Raw genomic sequence first — 18679 nt, 5'->3', positions numbered from 1 at the left:
TCCAGGCACACAGTTTGCACCTGCATGACCAGCACTGGGGATGTATGTACAGGACGATCCTTGGAGTATGCTCGAAGTGCATAGCTAGTCTAGCTGAATCTGTGGGCTTTGGGGTCAGCGAAAGATGCTGACCTGTGGCCTTCAAGCGTGAATGCCTGTGCATGTGTGTGGGCATGTATGTGTGTGTTTCCTTCCCAGACGAACTGCTTGGGATTGTTCGTGCCTAGCATTCAGTGTGTCCCAGCAAGGCTGTCGGTTTGTTAAATTTGGAAAATGTTTTAGGCCTTGGCAAGTCTATGACTTTGATCCCAAGATTCTTCCCTACCTGGTCCAACAACTAAGAAATAACCTCTAGTCTGGCACTGAGTTACGTACTTTCATTTGCCAGGGTGGACACTACCCACCTCTTCACAGGCCCAACATTCTTGGCATCAGGCTGGCTTGTGTAGGGGTGCCTTTGGGTGGGTTGTACCCCAGCCAGTTTGGCTTCATTTTGATGTACACCACCTTGGTTCCATATGTCCCACTGGAGACCTGGAGGTGAGATGGCATGCCTGATTGGGTGCTGTCATCCCAGCGTGTAAATGCCATAGACTATGCCACCTGCTGAGTTACTCCTCAAAGCACCCTTGGCATTGTTACCTCCATGGTACTTCAGTTCTGAGAAATCCTGGATGACACTGGGTGAAGGCTTTCGAGGCACAGTCATGGGGGTTGTTGGCGGGGGTCTGATGTGTAAGAGGCTGCCTGCTGCCCATGTTACACATGGAAGAATGATGGGGACATTCTCTTTTCCAATTACTGGCTTAAGTTTACTGACGTCACTGAATGACTGACAGCCTCAGCCCCAGTACTTTCATCAATAGAGAAAGAGTGGAGCTTACAGGGTACTCTCCCAGGGCCAAGAACATTTGTTAATGCAAGTGATATAATTCTTGAGTTACTGTAAATATTCCCAGTGTCGCATTAAGAAAGCTGCGTAGTGCTTTCATTTATTTACGCTTCTGTTTAGAGAATGCTGTGAATGGAATCATTTAACTCCTTGCAGGTGTGCGAATCTTCTGGCCGTTGCCCTGGCTTTGCTCCCCTAATTCTTCCCTTCATTCCTCTGGTTTATACCCATCCACCAGGGGAAAAACACCAGCTCTCAGCTTCAACTCTGATACGCTGGCTCTACTCCTTTGGATGCCTTCTTCTGAAGGAGGAAGGAGGTTGCTCCCTGCTCTGGGTGAGCAAAGCTGTACTGGGAAGCGAGATGGACGGTGGGTACAGAAACTGCTGTTCAGTGGACTATGGCTTCCTTCCCTAAGCCTGGACAATTGAGCCATCACAGTCAAGGTTTTATTGGTTCGGATTCAGGTTAGGACCAGAATATTCTTTCACAGTTCCTTCGGTGTCCCGTGGAGAAAAGGAGAAGAAGAAAATTCTCAGCAAGACGAGCTCTCAGCAAGGCTGCAAGGAAAAAGGAGTCGTCGGCTCCTGTGATTTCAGGGAACCCTGAAGACGAAGGGGCCATTTAAACACTTCAAACCAGAAAGGAAATAGAAAACTCTTCCACTTAGTATGTCAAAACCAGCTCAGAAATGTGACAATTTGGGCAAAGCATTATGATTCCTTAGCCAGTCTAGTCATGATTCTCTGGCAGACTGCACGGTCACGGCTGTGATGCATTGGGATGAGAGGCACTATATAAATGTCAGATGTTACATAAATGTCAGGAACCATTATTGTTTGTTAATGGGGGCTAAACTGTTCCTAAGCAAAGATCCAACTCCCAGCCAGCAAACTCTTAGTTGAAGTTCTAACCAGTCACCCATCAGAAGAGAATTAACATCCCTAATTCTGCCAAGGAACCCAGGTGGGATCTGGGGTTCGACATGAGCTAGAGTGGTCCCTGCTGATCAGGAGAGCTCCTAGCCTTCCGGGGTCTGCCTCGGCTCAGCTGTGAAATGGAGCTAATTACAACTCGGGCCTCACTTTTCCTTATTGTGTCTTAAGAGGAAGAAGCAAACGGTGTGGCTTCAAGTGTTTAGCAAAGTGTGAGCCGTTGTTGGATGACAGTGGTCATTTTGTACAGGCTTTCAATGCTCCCCAGAGTGAGAGCTTCCAAAGGAAACCTAGCTCTTGGCAGAGACGAGGAAGGTGAGAGCGGTGGCGTCTGGCCCACGCTGAAAAAAGTCAATCCTCCTTTCCCTGCTGTAGACCTGGCCCTAGATCCTGTATTCTAGCCCGGGCTCAGCTGCTTCCCAGCCGGTGAGCTTGGGCCAGTAGCAGAGTCTCTGGAAGCAATGGCCAGGGCCCTTCCGGCGCTGACGCGGAGTCTAAATCTGGCTTTTTGGCTGAGATTCACCTTTCGCCTTTAGAGAGATTCTCTCACAAGTCCACACATGCAAGGTGGGGGACTAGGGAAGGCTGGGGGCTGTGTGTAGTCCTACTGAGTGTGCACAAAAAGTTATGCCCTTGAGAGTGATGAGGAGAGGGGCGGCGAAATGTAGATGCAATGCTGAGAAGCCAGCATACAGAGAACACTGCAATGAGGTCATAGCTGTCGCAGGCAAAGGATCTGGGTATCTTCATCGTGGGCTGGGGTAGAGAAGTAGGAAGCATCCTGCATTTGTCAGTGCCAAAGTCTCTACCTCCTTCAGCATCTTACCACCTCTCTAGCTCACACCCCAAACCTTACTTCTTTCTGACCCTACAGGCACTCCTTGCAGGAGAGCTCGTGCCCGTGTCTCCTGCGTGGTTCTGTTTGAAACCTTCAGGATTGTTTCCAAGCTGACTCACACCACTAATGTCCGGGAGCCGTGTTACTCGGCGCTGGGCTGTGCAAGCTATTGCTTGCGCGATCGCGGGCGCCGCCGCCACAAGCACCCTGGTCCGCTTGAGGGGCGGGGTCTGGGCGGGGCGGAAACGGGGCCCTCCCCTTCGGCGTGCGGACTCCGCCCCTCTCTCCCTCCTTCCCCAACGGACCGCAATGATTTAGAAGTTCAGGAATCCCACGTGACGTCACCGGGGGGGTGATGTAATGCACTCTAAATAGAATGTATTGTAATCTTTGCTCAGTCCAACGTGGTCCCTTCACCCGGGCTCGGCTCTTGCCTTCTCCACACTTGTTTGGTAAGTTCCTAAAAATACGGCGCGGCCACTTCTGGGGCTTTTGCATTTAGCCACTTTCGCTGCACTTGCCGCGCCAGCCGACTCGGGAGCGTCCTTGTTTGCAGGGGTTGGCTGCAGCCGCGAGGTTACTTGGTCCAATGGGCAGGTCACAGGGCAAGGAGTAGAAAGGATGCGATGCATTTTTTTTTCTTGATTTGTGTTTGTAAACACTTTGGCGGATCAGAGGGAAGTCCGACCCCAATTCTGGTGGACTGTGGAGTTGTGCTGTGTCCTGTAGTCACCCAGAGACCCCACGCCGTGTCCGACCCGGAGCGCGTCTCGGTGATTGCTGCGCCGTGCGACTGGAGGGATGCTGAGTGGAGCCAGCGCCGTGTCCGACCCAGTGTGCGTGCGTGTATGGGAGCGCGCGTGAGTTTCCCTGACACGGGGAACAGTTATGAATCGGGCGTGTATGTTTGCCTCCAGAGCCCTGGAAAGGTGCGGAACCCTCCAGAAGTGTGGTCAAGCGGCGGTGGTGGCGGCGGCGGCGGCGGAGGCGGCAGTGGTAGCAGCAGCAACAACAGAGACCAGGAACCAGGAGCCTCCTCACAACCGGTTTCTCTATGATGCAGCGGAACCCCGGGAGAAAGTTTGCAAACTTCCAACCATTGCGGCAAAGACGCCTGGTCACCTAGGGGCGGCCGGGCAAGTTTGCAGCGGGCTTTCTCTCCCCCGGGTGCCCAGTGGCCGCTGCCACCTCTCGAGACCCGCTGCGGGATGCAGCTGGTGGGCGCGCGCCCCGGGAGGGGCGGTTACCCTTGGAGGGAACTTGACTTGCGCTCCAGGCGCTCCAGCTTGAGAGTGCTCCGGAGCCTTCGCCTTCGCTCCTGCAGCCGCCTCCCGCCTCCGTCCCCTTTTCGCTGGCACTCTTACTTCTTCCGGGCTGTTGCCCCGAATGACAGCTGGGGCCCGAGCCGCACTGCACCCAGGCGGTTCTCAGTACCCGGCTACCGAGCCTGCCTTTGAGCCAGATTCTCCAACAAACCGCTTAAACTTTTCACAAAGTTCTTAAAGGGTCAAGACAAGCAGACACAGCCCCCACTCCGCCACTTTACAGGGACCATAGCCTCCTTTAAATTTTCATTCATTTATTTATTTTTAAGTCGTGGATGTATTTCCAGGGGGGTGACTAGTAGCAAAAGCTCCAAGTTTCCTTGAACAACTGTCGCCCCCACTTGATGCTGGTTCAAAGCTGGCAACTGGAGTGGGCTGCTTTGCTTGTACATCGTTGTCAGTGTGTCTGCAAAGCTTGTTTGGTGTTTTATTTTTCCCTCTTCCTGACATGTGTCAAAGAATAAAAGCTAGCTACAGGTCCATTACGTCATTCTACAGGCCAGTAAGTGTTTGATTAAGGGCTTCAGATATTCAAGGGTTCAGGGGCTCAGAATGCTGACAAAGCATCTCTGCTTTCCCCCCTCCCCCCTGAAGCAATTGCGGGTTCCTTGGACACAGCTATTGCCCTCTCTTTCAGACCCCTCCTCCTCCATCTCTCTCCCGCCCACCTCGTTATCACTTGTCCTGCCCCCGCCTTTTACAGTTTCCCCCAGGGGGAATGCTGTCCCAGGAGTGAGCAGAAGAGCTTCTGATGTCTGAGCGAGCTCAGTACCTGATGAGTCCTTTTCTATTATTTAAGAAAGGCACAACACAGGCCCTCTTTTCCCACGCGAGAATGCTCACTCTGGACAGAAAAGCCGTGGAAAGGTTTAGAAGCCTTATATGCTAATAGCGTGTGCCTGCGGTGGCTTAGGAAAGCAATAGACCCAGAGCTAAGAGCCCGGTGAACCGCGCAGTCCTAGGAGAGGGATAAAGGACCTGACTAAATCAGGTTTAGCTGAAAGGATCTAGATTAGACATTTAATTTCCAAAGTCAGGGATGTGTCTGAGAGCTCAAAGTACCATACAACACCTTGCTGCTGCGTGCGGTACTTTTCTTATTCTTAGCCTTGAGTTTTTATGTTGGCAGAGGAAGTTAAACGCACAATGTAGAGAACTGAGTTCTTCCCCACTTGGTCTTTAAAAGAACACCACTATGTGTGACTTGTTTAGGGGACAAAGAGTGAAAATTTTAGGGGCCAGAGACTATTGTTAGCAGAAATCAAGTAAAAACAAGCACAGAGAGAAGCTTTTGGCTAGGGGAACAAGGTGTTTGAGGGCTCTTTGATTTAGAGATGGAAGAAACTAAGTAAAGGGAATTTTATATTCTAAATAGGTGGCGTTCTTGAAGAACACGTGTTTGGTTATAATTAGATCTACTTTCTCCAACATAATCTGGCCATAGAGTAGGCTTTGTGGAGCTTGTGACTGGAGATTGCTTGACACCCCTTCCTCAAGTTTGTGGCAGTGTTATTTATTGGCATCTAGCGATGAAATGGTGTAGTCACCTATGAGAAGCATGGGCATTGAAAATGTTAAAATTCTTGTTTGTGATGCAGAGACCTAGGGGGAAAAATGGCCAGGTCACGGGCCCTGGAGAGTGTCATTAATGATCAGTGATTTAGTGATCAGTGATTAGTGGTTTTATTCAAACTGTTACCTCTGACCAGAAGCACACATCAGAGGATTAACAGGCTCTTTAGATGAACGCTCATTAGTGGAAGGGGGAAGGCAAAGATAATAGGCGGGCACCCAGGGACAACTTTCGAAGAAAATCATTCCCGTCTTCAGAATAATAAGCTCTGTTAACAGAAAGCCCTTTTAATTTAAAACTTGCTTTTATCTTGTAAATCAAAGTTAGATGTAAAAGTTTGTAGTGCCATTATAACCTAAATTTTCCCATATCCACGAGATGTGGATTATCCCAGTAGCGATATTTTTTTTATTTAAATAAACAATTGGAGCTTTAGAGAGGCTGAACCCTGACAAGCTTAGCTCCCAGGGCTGGAAGGTGTCCCCCCTTCACGCTCACTCGCTCACTTGCTCACTAGGAGACTGCACTCTGCTAACTAGATGGCGCACTGTTATTTGGTGTCCTGTGCTGCAGAGCACATGAGTGGAAGCTGAGCATGTAGCTGCTTGCGAGGTGTTCTGCAACACAACAAAGTTCATTCTGTGTAGGATTGGAGGCTAGACAGTTCTACAAGTTTTTAGTCACATTTTCCATGTCAGTTAAATCTAGGGAGTTGAAGGCTACTGGAAAAATTAGTCTCATTACTAAAAGGGACTTAAAGAAGGAGGGAGGGCAGAAGGTAGCAGAGTCCACAAGATAGGTCTGAGTTGTAGAGTGACTGCTAAGTTCCAGGCCTGCTCTCTCTTTAGCTAAGAGCTAGTCCACAGTCTTCTGGTCTGAAAGACTGAGGCAAGTACTCAAGGACGTGTTGCCATTCTGATCTTGCTGGTTACAAGAACTTACAAGAGAGAAGGGAAATTTTTTGATCTGGAGACTGCAGGAGGCAACACGCTGCGGCTTTACTCGTCCAGCCATGGTAAGAGCATGCTCCTATTTGTGAAGCAGAGGAAACCCTCATATCAGTCCAGAAGGGTCTCATACTGCCACAGACAGGACTTGGAAATGGATTTTTATCTTACGTTTATTTGTGTGTGTGTGTGTGTGTGTGTGTGTGAGAGAGAGAGAGAGAGAGAGAGAGAGAGAGAGAGAGAGAGAGAGAGATATATTTCTGAAATAAAATATGTTCACAAAGCTGTGAACTGAACTGCTGAGAGAAAGCTATGAGGAATGGCAAGCAAGGTGTCAGGTAAAAGTCTGTTCTGCAGAAAGCTTTCCCGAGTCGCTTTAATGAGTACTTGAGTTTCAGCAGGAAGGCATTCTTTTAAAAGAAACGTAAAGATTAAAGGCAAAACAAAAATCATGCCCACATCCAAACTTAGATACAGGCTCCTCTAAAGAAGGATGCCATTGATTAGATAGAAGTTTTACTTGAGTTTTAAAACTCTGAGATAACAACTCACTGCCTTCTTACCCGTTTTCTCATTTCACCCGTTGTTTATACCATTTTATATGAATTTGATATTTTAACCCCTCATTTCTTGTATAAATTTTTATTTTCAACTTTACTCAGAGTAAATACATTTACTCAGGGGATGATATCTGCAAGTCAGATTTTTAAATGTAAATAACCGATGCCCATAAATTACCTGTCAGTTAGAAGCAGTCAGCTTTTTTTTTTTAATATTGTTCCTACCAAAAATGGAATCTGTGCCTTTATTTCTATTTTGCTTTGATGTTTCAGCTTTTGAATCTGTGCTGGAATAAATGGTAGTCTGTTAAATACTTTTCCTATATAGCTTTTCATTGGTAGAATATTCTTATTGGGACTATTTGCCAGTTTCTCACGCCTGCATATTCAAAGCAAGTCAGAGATTTTTCTACTGCAGTTTGTACCAATGTCACATTTCCAGTCTCCCGACTTCCTCCTGTGACTTTCTTTTTAGAAATCATAGATCATTGGTGTCTTTGTATTTAGTTGGGAATTATTTTGTTGGAGTCTGATGGTCCCTGTGCCCTCCGAATGGGACTTTGTGCAGTTGGTTCTCTTCTGGTTGTACTGTTAGATTGGAAATAGGAGTTAAAGGGTGTTATTATTTTAGTCTTCTTTCCCTCTTCAAAGCAATGCTGTTAGTCACAAAATTAATGTGATAGAGCCTGGTGTTTCCCATCTATATATTGCTTTTGTTGTTTGCAAAGTGGATTTCTAAGGCAATTTGAGATTTTTTTTTTAAGAGGCAGCTTTTTTTTTGGAGGAAGCTGGACAATGACCTCAGTCAGTTCATTCATTATCTTGTCCAGTTTGACTGTTTCTGTGCTATGGGAGTCAACCAAGGGTTTTATAAATTAGTGCTTAAACATTTCAACTGAGGACTATTTCTCCAAATTCTGTTTAAGAAACTGATACCACTGAGATAAGGAGGTGCACTGAGAGTAGCAGCCTTGAGTAAGTCTGGAAGATAAACTTTCACAAGGAACCCCTTCTAGCTGCTATTTGTGAACTAAGTGTGCTATTTTGCCACAGTGCTTTATGGAGGAAGTCTGGAACTTTAAAAATGACTTCATGTGATGATTTTACTAAATAATTATTAGATTTAGGAATTAAGGAAAGAGAGCAATGAATGTATTTTTTTTTTTAACATTTATTGGTTTTATAGTTGGGAATCACAAATGATGAATTCAACATAAGAAAACTTTTAGAAAGAGGGAAGGCTTCTTAGGAGCTTCCAAGTAGTGATAACACTCTTCTGAAGACACCGGGAAATTTTCTAAAAAAGAAGACTCTGGGACTATCAAATAATTCCGAGTTCAGGGAAAATTTCTGAATGCCTGCAAAGTGACATGGGATGCCAAGTGACTTTTCCTACAGGTTCACTCCATGGTCTTCCCTCATTTTTATCTGAAAAAAAAAAAAAAAGGTCAGGAATAAAAACATTGATCTATATTTGAATATTCCTGAAGGTTCACATTTCTAATCCCTGCCCCCAAGTTAACAAGAATGGGAAATTACCGTGTTGGCATTTGACTTGACCTGATCCCTTAGGGAGTAAAGAGTCTCTTTTTACTCAGCCTAGTGACTTGGATGGTGGCAGAAACTGATAGCTGTATGGAGATACTGGAGCTGGGGAGAGCCTCTTGGTCAGCCTCTCCAGTGAGTGGAGCAGATCCCAAGGCCTGGTTACATCCCTTAGCTTATCCAAGGCCTTTGCCAGAGAAAAGGAACCAGGTCTGAATGCCTGGCCTCTGCCTTCAGCTCACTTTTTCTTTCTGTCAGGGAGGCTGGCTAAACACCTTTGTCATGGATCCAGACAGCAGAGGCCAAGACTTTAGAAACCTTCCTCTCTTCAAGCCTTTGCACAGACAGCCTTTGAAAGACAAGTTTTTAAAAATTAACTTGACTGCCTTGACCAAATAAACTGTAGTTTCTAGTCTATGTTTCCACATATATGAAATATATAAAATATATGAAGTATATATGAAATGCTGATTTTCCTAATATTCTTTTCAATTGACTTATTTTACCCTAAAGTCTTCTTCATGCTTATATTATGCCTTACAAAACCCATACCATCGAGGTTTCATTTGAGGAAACAAACTGGGCAGAATTACAATGGTTGACAAGGCTGTCTCAGTATAAGGCAGTGGTTTTCTTTCCTTGCCTGCATCATCTTTAAAGAGAGGGTCCAAGAAGAGAGAAAAGGCTTCAAGTTTGTATTCATCATCGTTCTGTCGACGGAGCAAGTGCTCTGCCCACCCTTACTCATTCACTTTTGCTTGGCACCCATCTGCGATATATTCCATTTTCCGAGTCGGTGTGGGAGCGAGTTTGGAGTAAATGCTATTCTCTGTAGAGTGAGTTGTCTGGAAGCATGCTCTTTGGGTTTCATTGGCAAAGCTTGACTATGTATAACTAGCAGGAATAATTTAGTAGCACAGAGGGCTCCGGAGCACTGGGCATTTTCTTTCTGATTTAGACTCTGTTGCCACTGAATGGGGTTGGGGGGGTGGGTGGAACAAGAGTATCTAAACAGAAAGCTTGAATGCTTGTACTGTGGGCATCACTTGGCTTGACCATGGCTTTCCTTCCCAGTCCTTTGCATTTTACATCAGAACCCAGTCCTCTTTTGTTCTCTTATTACACCAAGAAGCCTCTATGTTGCAGACATGATTTCTCAAACGTAACACATTTTGGCTAATTTTATGCCTCTCTCGGCTAGCTTCCCAAGGGGGAACACGGGGAACAATCATAACACCAAAAATCTTTGTTTTTATTTAAATTAGCTGACTATTAAAAGAAAAGACATCTAATTTCCATTTGGCTTGTGTGGTAGGACCATGGCCACTTTATCAAAACTGAATTTTTCTCTTGGAGCAAACCTGGCTTCTGAGACTCAGGTTTCAACTTTCGCAGAGGGTAAAAGGCACTGGGGATAAAGTCCATTGCCACCAGAGTACTGAGGTGTGACTTGAGGAGAGCTAGGAGGACCATGATTTGCCTCGCTGCAAGGACAACATTGTGACTCCTCAGAGTGGAAAACAACCGTGTTCAGAGTTGAGTCAAAAGCAGCTCTTAGGATGCTGACAACTTTCAGTGTTGGTTTGGTCTAACCTGGTCTGGTCTTTTTTTACTTCCAGGGTCCTATGAATGGCAGGCATTCACATTTTACCACTATACCCGCAGGTCCAGGGTCATTTCTCTGCTGAAATGTGGCAAAAGTTCTCTTCCTCCATTCTTTGCATTTACTTCGTGTTAATGTTTCTCTAGATTTCTTTCTTTTTTTTTTTCATATCCATCCCTGCAGACTACTTTGCACTCAGGAGTGGCCCCACATTTAATACCACATCACAAAAGCATGCACAACAGACAGGAGCTCTTTTCCCATACATAACTCCACCTTCACATCCAAACTTTGAAGAAACAATTATTGAGACAAATTAGAGAAAACCAGTTGGCAGTCAAGGCTTCTATCTGTTGTTCCACAGTGACACGGCCTCTATGGCAAGAGGCAAAGCCTGAGACTGAACAGTCCCACATGCTGCACCCAATTACTGAACTGCCACACCTCAGAACATCCCTCTATTTTGAGACAGGCACTCACTGAAAGGCTCAGGTTAGCCTCCAAGTCCAGATCTTTCTGCCTCGGTTTCCCAAGTGCTGAGATTCATGTTTGTGGTATCTTATCTGACCGGTTTCCTTGTTTACGCTAAAAGATCATCAGTTAAACCAGCACATTCTAAGAGAGGAGGCAACTAATGTAATTTGAAGTGTAGAGAAGCCGCATTAAAAAGAAATAGGAGTTCATTTTAATAACTGTTTGGTCCAATATCATCCTAAATCTATATACCAAATATTATCATTTCAAGTTTCAACACTTAGCAAACATAAAACATCAGTGTGATGGTTTACATTGTTTTACTTTGGGGGGATTGGGCCTTTGAAATCTCGGATGTATTTTGCCATCTTGATTTTGAATAACCACATGTCAAGTACTCAGTAGCCATGAGTACCATGTTAGACAATGTAGAGTCTGCACGTGTCTCTTAATCACCTGTGGCACTTAGAAAACACAGCCACAGGCTTCCTCTAGAATATTCTGACTTGATTGATTTGGGCTTATAAAGGCCCTCAAGAGTTTCTAATGTGCAGTAAAACTTGAGAGCCTCAATTCTTATTTTTAAAGGATTCCTCTTTAAGATTCCATGATTCTACTTATAGAAAGAGATTGTGACGAAGTCTTCATTCTGAGTTTGGGGGCAGCAAGCAATGGACCCCGATACACTCAACTTTACAAAAACACATGTAAGTAAACAGAATTAGGGGAGATGATGATGGCTCAGTCAATTCAGGTGCTTGCCTCCAGTCCTGACCACCTGAGTTAGATCCCCAGAGGACATCTCAAAGGAAGGAAGAACCAAATTTGCAGGTTGCCTTCTACATGCATGCTATCATGTGCATGCCCATGAACACACAAAATAAATTAGTAAACAGATGCAGGGCATTAAAATGGAAACACTGAATGAAAAGGAAACGTCACGGAATGTCTAACTTAGAGATCATTCTAAGGGCCAGACAGGAGCTCCTAGCATGGCTGTCTAGAACAATATACTTCCTGGATGCCTTAGCTTTAAGATTTGATTTCCATGTTACCTCATGGAAAACCTCTATTTGGGAAAAGGTCAAGATCCCCACAGTTTGCTTGTTTTACCGGCCTACGTTCCTGCCCCCGGGACTACTTGTCTGTAGTTGTTTTGGGAGGGAAAATCTTACTTCACTAGAGACATCTGGATCCCTTAGAGCTTCTTCCCTTCAAGCCTTAAACAAGCTTTGTGTCACTGCCTAGACCAAAGTCACTCAGGACGTGACGTTAATTATCATCCTCTGGACTGAAATCATTCACCCTATTTGTCACCATTGAAAATATTTTAAGACTCAGTATTTCTCAATGAACACTAGAGCATTCATGTGTGCATGTGTGTGTGCCAGTGTGTGTGTATATGTATGTATGTGTGTGTGTATGTATGTATGTGTGTGTGTATGTATGTGTGTGTGTGTGTGTATGTATGTGTATTTTCTACCTGTGCATTTTTATACTGTCAGAGTACATGCATCCACTATAGGATGCAAAGACTAAAAATCAGAATCCCCTAGCTCTTCACACATCTGTCTTGTAGAGTCCACAAGCAGCATTGCTTGTGGGGAAGAGGAGAGACCTAGTCATCCATCCCTCGTGACTGTATGCTGCTGAAAACCTCTACATTTCTGACTTCTGGAGTCATTTCACCATGACTGTCTCTCCCCATCTCCGAGAGACCTATCTATTTCCAAATTCATGACTATCGAATCACCTGCTTTGAACATGTCTTGAAGCCTCTAATTATGAACACATAGCTTCAACCTTATTTTATTGGCAGAGCAATTGTGGGATGGACAAGGGGAACAGTTCTGGCTCATTGTTTTGAAGGATAAACAGGACAGGAAAAGACCTTAGATTTGTGAGTGCCGTGTCATCTAAATGTAAGCCTCACTCTGATGCTGCTGTACAGATCTTCCTATTGTTTTTGGCCATCGCCCTGGTTTTGTCTTTATAATAACACTGTGGCATTTCCCACACTTTCTTTGCACTTCAGTGGTTTCTGTGCTTATGTACTCCCTAGCTTCAGGCTACATGTACCTGGATTGATTAACAATCCATAAATGTATATTAACTCCTCAACATGGGATCTATTCTAAAAGTTGCACGGAGACATGTGTTTCAGACCTGCATTTTTGTTAGTTTCTAGGGCAACCTTCTCTCAGGCTACTTTGTGATTGAGTGTTAGAAGAGTGTGTGTTGATAGAGGCTCAGATTAATGAAGCCAGTTGCTCATCTGTTTTGAGGAGGAGTGAAGATAAAGCTATTCGTTCACTGAGTGGTAGACTCTAGCCTGGTTCCCTAAGGATGCTTAGTAAAATGCTTCAGCACTTGTTGAGTCCGTGCACTGTCTTCACTCTCAGTCTGGAGCCATGTGCTCTTGAGATAGCGTTTTGTTTTCTCTCAATAATGGTAGTGGGTAGGGTGTGGTTGTTGTAGTTTTTCCTATGTCTATATCATCAGTGAGACATACATCATAATTAACAGTGCGATTTGTGATCAATGCCAAGGAACAATTATTCTGTATCGTTTGCTAAGCATTGTGTTAAAGGTTAAAACAACTTTGAACTCTCTCTCCCTTCTGCTTCTCTCATGTGTGTCTGTCTGTGTATGTTTGTATGTATGTATGTATGTATGTATGTATGTATGTATGTGTTTATCATTATATAAAAACACACATAAAGAAATCCTTATTAGGTCACATGCTTGCTTGTGAATTTACTTATCATTGTTTTGTTTCTGGTTTGTTTGGGACAGGGCCTCAGTATGTAGCCCAGGCTGGCCTCAAACTTCCTTTAACTCAAGATTCTCCTACTTCAACATCCCTCTTCCCTGAGCACTGGGGAAGCCTACACCATCGTGCCAGGTATCATCCTTTGTTAAGATGTATAGAATTGCCACATTTTAGGGCAACTCTATCTGTAGTGTTGGTTTAGGAACATGCTGTTAATTAAAAGATATTGCTAAATTAATGGAATTGAGAATGTATTGAAAGCATCCTCCTCCTTAAAGGCAGCCTGCCTAGGCGCACACTGTCTACACAGCCTGCCTAGGCACACACTGTTTACAGTTTCATCTTCCCATTCGCAAAGCCAGATGAATAACAACTGCTGTTCTGAGCACTGTGCTCTGTGGACGTCATAGAGTTGATGGTGCACGGAATTTTGGCACCATAAAGCAGCGTATAATTTGAAGTTGTACTTTTTGCTAAATACCCATGGTAATCCCCAAGCCATTCAAAACATTAAAAAACCCAAACAGCAATGTCTGCTGCCTGGGCGGAGGCTGTGCTGGAAGATAAGCACACGGTTAATTGTTTTCATGTATTTCAGATGCACTTAAAAACAAGAGAGAAAACAAAACAAGCAAAAAACAAAACCTATAACCCAACATGTCCTTTGGAAGTGACATTTTTAAGGCACACCGTAAACACTGGCTTCATTTTTTATTTTTTCCAAGAAAAAAAAAAAACCACTTTTTAAAGAACCTCAAAAACTCTTGCATCTGTAATAGGAACGCTGTAAGAGTGAATTTGGAAAGTCATATTCTTTTGACTAGTTTTAATTATTTGATGTCTATTTTAAAAATATGAGAGTTTTGATATTAGTTACACAAGCAAGAGAATATTCTTAACACTGTGGAACCATGTACTTAAAAATAGTTAAGGTTTGTGTTATGTATATTTTACCTCAGTTATATAAAATAGTGTCCAACGTTGGTTTGTATCTGTCCTCCAGATAGGAAACCATGCACAGAATATTTGGGCCATGCAAGGTGTATTGGATTTGTTGTTTTAACAGGAAGGTAAAAGATCTAAAGAGGACTTTTGCCACTTCAGACTAATGCAGAGAGGTGACGTGTGTTTGTGTGTGTGTGCATGTGTGTGTGTGTGTGTTTGTGTGTGTGTGCATGTATGTGTGTGTGTGTGTGTGTGTGTGTGTGTGTGTGTGTGTGTGTGTGATGCAATTTGGAAATGTAGGAAAATCTGGGCAAAAAAGACACAACACCAAATGCCTCCACTTTGGAGACTGGCTTGGGTCAGGGCATGCCCTGTATATTAAGAGCTCACTTATTTAATTTGGAAAACAACCTTTTGCCTTATCTGGTCATTTCTGTTTGTTTACATGATTGCTTTTCTTAGCAAGAGGATTAATGAGCAAAGTCAGGTGAGGTGGCTTTGAGGGTTAGGAAGGGAGCAGAGCCCCGTTCCTCACAGGAACACTGGCCTGTAAGGTTCTTCAGGGACAGTTTAGAAGTTGGAAGTTATGAAAGCAGAACCTGTATGGAATGGTACAGGAGACTGGAGCTGTCTGTCAGGATAAGGAGAGGGCCCAGGCTTGTGCTGGACACCGATGAGCAGTCTCTGCATGTGTGATGAGTCCTGTTTCCGACTTCAGAAGACAGTGGGAGCTGCAGAAGGGATGCTGGCAATTATTGACCTTTAAATACTCGACCAGACCTTGCAGTCAGTTTCAGAAACGTGGCTCACTGGTGCCCACTCAGGAGAAACTTTGTGAATCCAGAATCACAGGCTCTCGAATTACAATCTCTGGCCCAGTGACACTTCAGAATCTCCTAACATGGTGGTCACAGGAATAGGTCAACTTGAAATTGCTTTGATCAGATAAATAATGAGAGGCTTCATGTGGTTCATCCTTGTGTGTTTGTGGATATGCTACATGTACAGTGGGTTCTTTATCTTCACATTTATGCAACTCTGGGAGGATCAGGCGTATTTGAAAAAGTATGCATCATTGCCAAACACGTAGACATTTCCCCTGGCCTTTAATCCTTAAAATAAATACCTTTTTTTAATGATTTGGTTCTTGAATGTGACCCTAAGGCCATGGACTAAAAGCAAGGTCCCAGCCTGTGATTGTATTAGGAGGTAATGGAGCCTTCAAGAAATGAGCCCTAGTAGAAGGAAATGAGGTCATTGGGGGTCACTGGGGTCACTGTCATATAAAAAGGCTTTGCTCTAGTGCATGCATCAGACTGTGATGTGCTGCCCCGCCTCAGGTTCTAAAGCACAGGAACCAAGTAATCCAGGACTGAGGTACTGGAACCCTGAGCCAAACCCTGAGCTTTATCTACTTTGGGTATTTTGTCATAGAAACAAACAACTGTTTACCTAGCATTTACTTTGCATTAAGGATTGTAAGTAGTCTAGAGACATAGAAAAGAATATGAAGAAATTCATAGGCTGTATACACATGCCATGGCATTTTATACAAAGGACTTGAGAGTCTGAGGATTTGGGTGTTTTTAGGAAGCCCTGGTAGAGATCAGTCTCTCACATATATTAGGGATGGTTGTTAAATTAAAGGCATAATGATTCAATGAACATATGCTAACATATATAATAAAGAATAACTATTTAACAGTAGTTACAAATATCAGTATCTACTTGCTTCTTTGAGAGATCAACTGTCTGCTTCCCCCAGAACCAATGCCCAGGCAGCCACTAATAAAACTTCAGAAATTACTTATTTATTTAATTATTTGTCTCTCTGTGTGTGTGTGTGTGTGTGTGTGTGTGTGTGTGTGTGTGTTTGCATATAGGTGCAGTAGTAGCATGCCCCAGGGCAAAAGTGGAGGTCACAAGACAATTTGCAGAGGTCGGCTTCTTCTTCCACCTTCTGGGTCAGAGGGATCTAACTTAAGTCCTTGAGGCTTGGAGACAGCTTTTACCAACTGGGCCATCTTGCTGCCCCATTTTTTAGAACTTTTAATGTGAGTTAATGTAAAATATATGAATTAAGGTGACATCCTACTGCATGGTAGAACCTGCAGAGTGGTATTTCCCTTCCATCTCACAGATACAGAAGCCTAAATGCACAGTGCTTATATGAGATGCCAAGTCCTAGACAGTACTCATACATACGTTACTTTACTTCCTTCCATCCTGGCATTTTCCTTCTCTCCATCCTTCTGCTTTGCCTGTATGCTCTACATATACTTGAAACCACAGCATGTGCCCCTGAAGAAGAACCTGTGCCCACAAGGGAGGTGTTGGGAATGATATTTATTGTAAACAATTCTTTGCATAGGCTAAGGATAAATTTCTGCTTTCCCCCCAAAAATCTTGGAACAGGTTGTGGAGAGACTGGAGTCCACGTTTTTACAAGTTAAAGATAAAGCTTGTGAAACTTGCTACAGTCTTTATTTTATCCTTGAATTTGTCTTCAGAATTTCTGTGACTAAAGGCAACACCAAGCTTTTACCTTGTGAAGGAGTTAAATCCCACAATAGTTTGTTACATGGACAAACGTAACATATGCTAATAGCAACCGACAAGGACAAAAGCCACCAAAAAATCATAAGTACACATAAATATCTACCGGACTGGACATAGATATCTCAGGAGAAGGAAAAATTCAGATTCTCTAGTTGTTGGTGGACAGCTTATAGTGTGTATGCATTATATTTTCCATGGAGGAAGCTGAAAGTCTGCATTTTGAAATCACATCACGACAAAGGACAGATAACAGTTTAAAAAAATGGAGAATTGGGCTGTGTTTCACTGACAGAGTACTGGATTAGTATATTCAAGGCCCTAAGTTTGATCCTCAGAACTAAAAATATAAAAATGTGAAGTACTCAAAATGTATAGCTCTGTTGTTCCAGGAGGTAAGCTACTGGCTACCTGAGGCTAAGGTGGGTGGGGAAGAGTGTAGGAGCCAGATAAAGGGTACAGGCTTTCTTGAGGGCTTGATGAAAGAGTTCCTGTTTAATTGTGATGGTTGCACACATTTGTAAATTTTAAGGTCATTGGAGAATGCATTTTAAATTGGTGAGTTTCATGATTTATGAGTGATATCTCAATAAACTTGTTCAAGGCAGACAATATATCATGGAGGAAAATACAGCATGTTAAATTCAGTTGGCCAGTATCCCAGATGTGATACTTCTGTTTTAGCACCTCTCATGTGTTTGGCATGGACATACCAAGATGGGTAAAGGAGAAAGGTTTGTAAAGTCATTATAGATCTCAGGACAGGAAGAGCTGACTCCCAATAATCTTACTGTTTGTGGCATATGGGTCCAGTCCACACTCAGTACCCTGACACTTCCTGCTTAGTATACTGCGGGTAATCTCCATTCCTTACAAGAGTTGGCCTCTTGTCGGTCCACATGGTGCTGCATCCCTTTTAGCGATGGCTGCTGTTGTCCTTTGTGCCCCCAGCTTCGTGAACACCATGACGTTGGCCTCTTCCCTTGGCAGACATGACTATGTCATCCCCAAGTCGTCTAGACTCTACCCCAGCAATGTCCTTCTCCTCCTCTTCTCTCCCTCCCCCCCCTTTTTTTTTTTTTTTTTTAAAAACAGTTCCTCTTATAAACTGAGAATTAAGGAAAACTGGATTATTTGCCAAGCCTTTCTTGAACAAACTTTCCTTCTCTGTCTACCATGTCAACCTTCACAACAAGCCCTACCAAAGAGCCAGGGTGACGGGGAAAGTGAGGTCCATTGGTTGAGGAGCTTCCCCTAAGTAAGAAAACCAGTAAATGGGCAAGTTGGGGCCCGGGGCCAGTTGTGTCTGCATGTATACTTTTTCCATTCTGGTTACCAGATTAATCTTTCCACTGAGTGGCTTGGTATATCTGTTCCCTGATCAAAAGCATCATTTAAGGCCCTTAGGACAGTCCTATCGATATCCTTGTAGCTTCATCCCATCTTCACATCAGGCCATGGTAAGCTATGGTTTGCATTGGCTGACACCATATTCAAACCAATCCCTTCCCTATAACATCTGGTAACACACACACACACAGACACACACACACACACAGACACACACACACACACACAGAGAGAGAGAGAGAGAGAGAGAGAGAGAGAGAGAGAGAGAGAGAGAGAGATACATATACACAGACATACACAGAGAGGCACACACATAGACATATACAGACACACAGAGACACACACTCACACAACTCTGAAAAG

At 44.0% G+C, this 18679-nt stretch overlaps 1 protein-coding gene across 1 annotated transcript in view; it reads left to right on the top strand.

Annotated features, from left to right (window-relative positions):
• The first annotated feature begins 3067 nt into the window (after positions 1-3067).
• Positions 3068-18679, top strand: part of Creb5 (cAMP responsive element binding protein 5) — a 392746-nt gene continuing 377134 nt past the window's right edge. Inside the window, exon 1 of the mRNA XM_076913325.1 lies at positions 3068-3117. The gene's annotated coding sequence lies outside the window, so the exon portion shown is untranslated. The remainder of the gene's footprint in view (positions 3118-18679) is intronic.

This window comes from Arvicanthis niloticus, chromosome 15 (genome assembly GCF_011762505.2).
Source record: "Arvicanthis niloticus isolate mArvNil1 chromosome 15, mArvNil1.pat.X, whole genome shotgun sequence".
Lineage (NCBI taxonomy): Eukaryota > Metazoa > Chordata > Mammalia > Rodentia > Muridae > Arvicanthis > Arvicanthis niloticus.
Note: the sequence above shows the minus strand (reverse complement) of the source record. Positions and strands in the feature narration are given on the sequence as shown.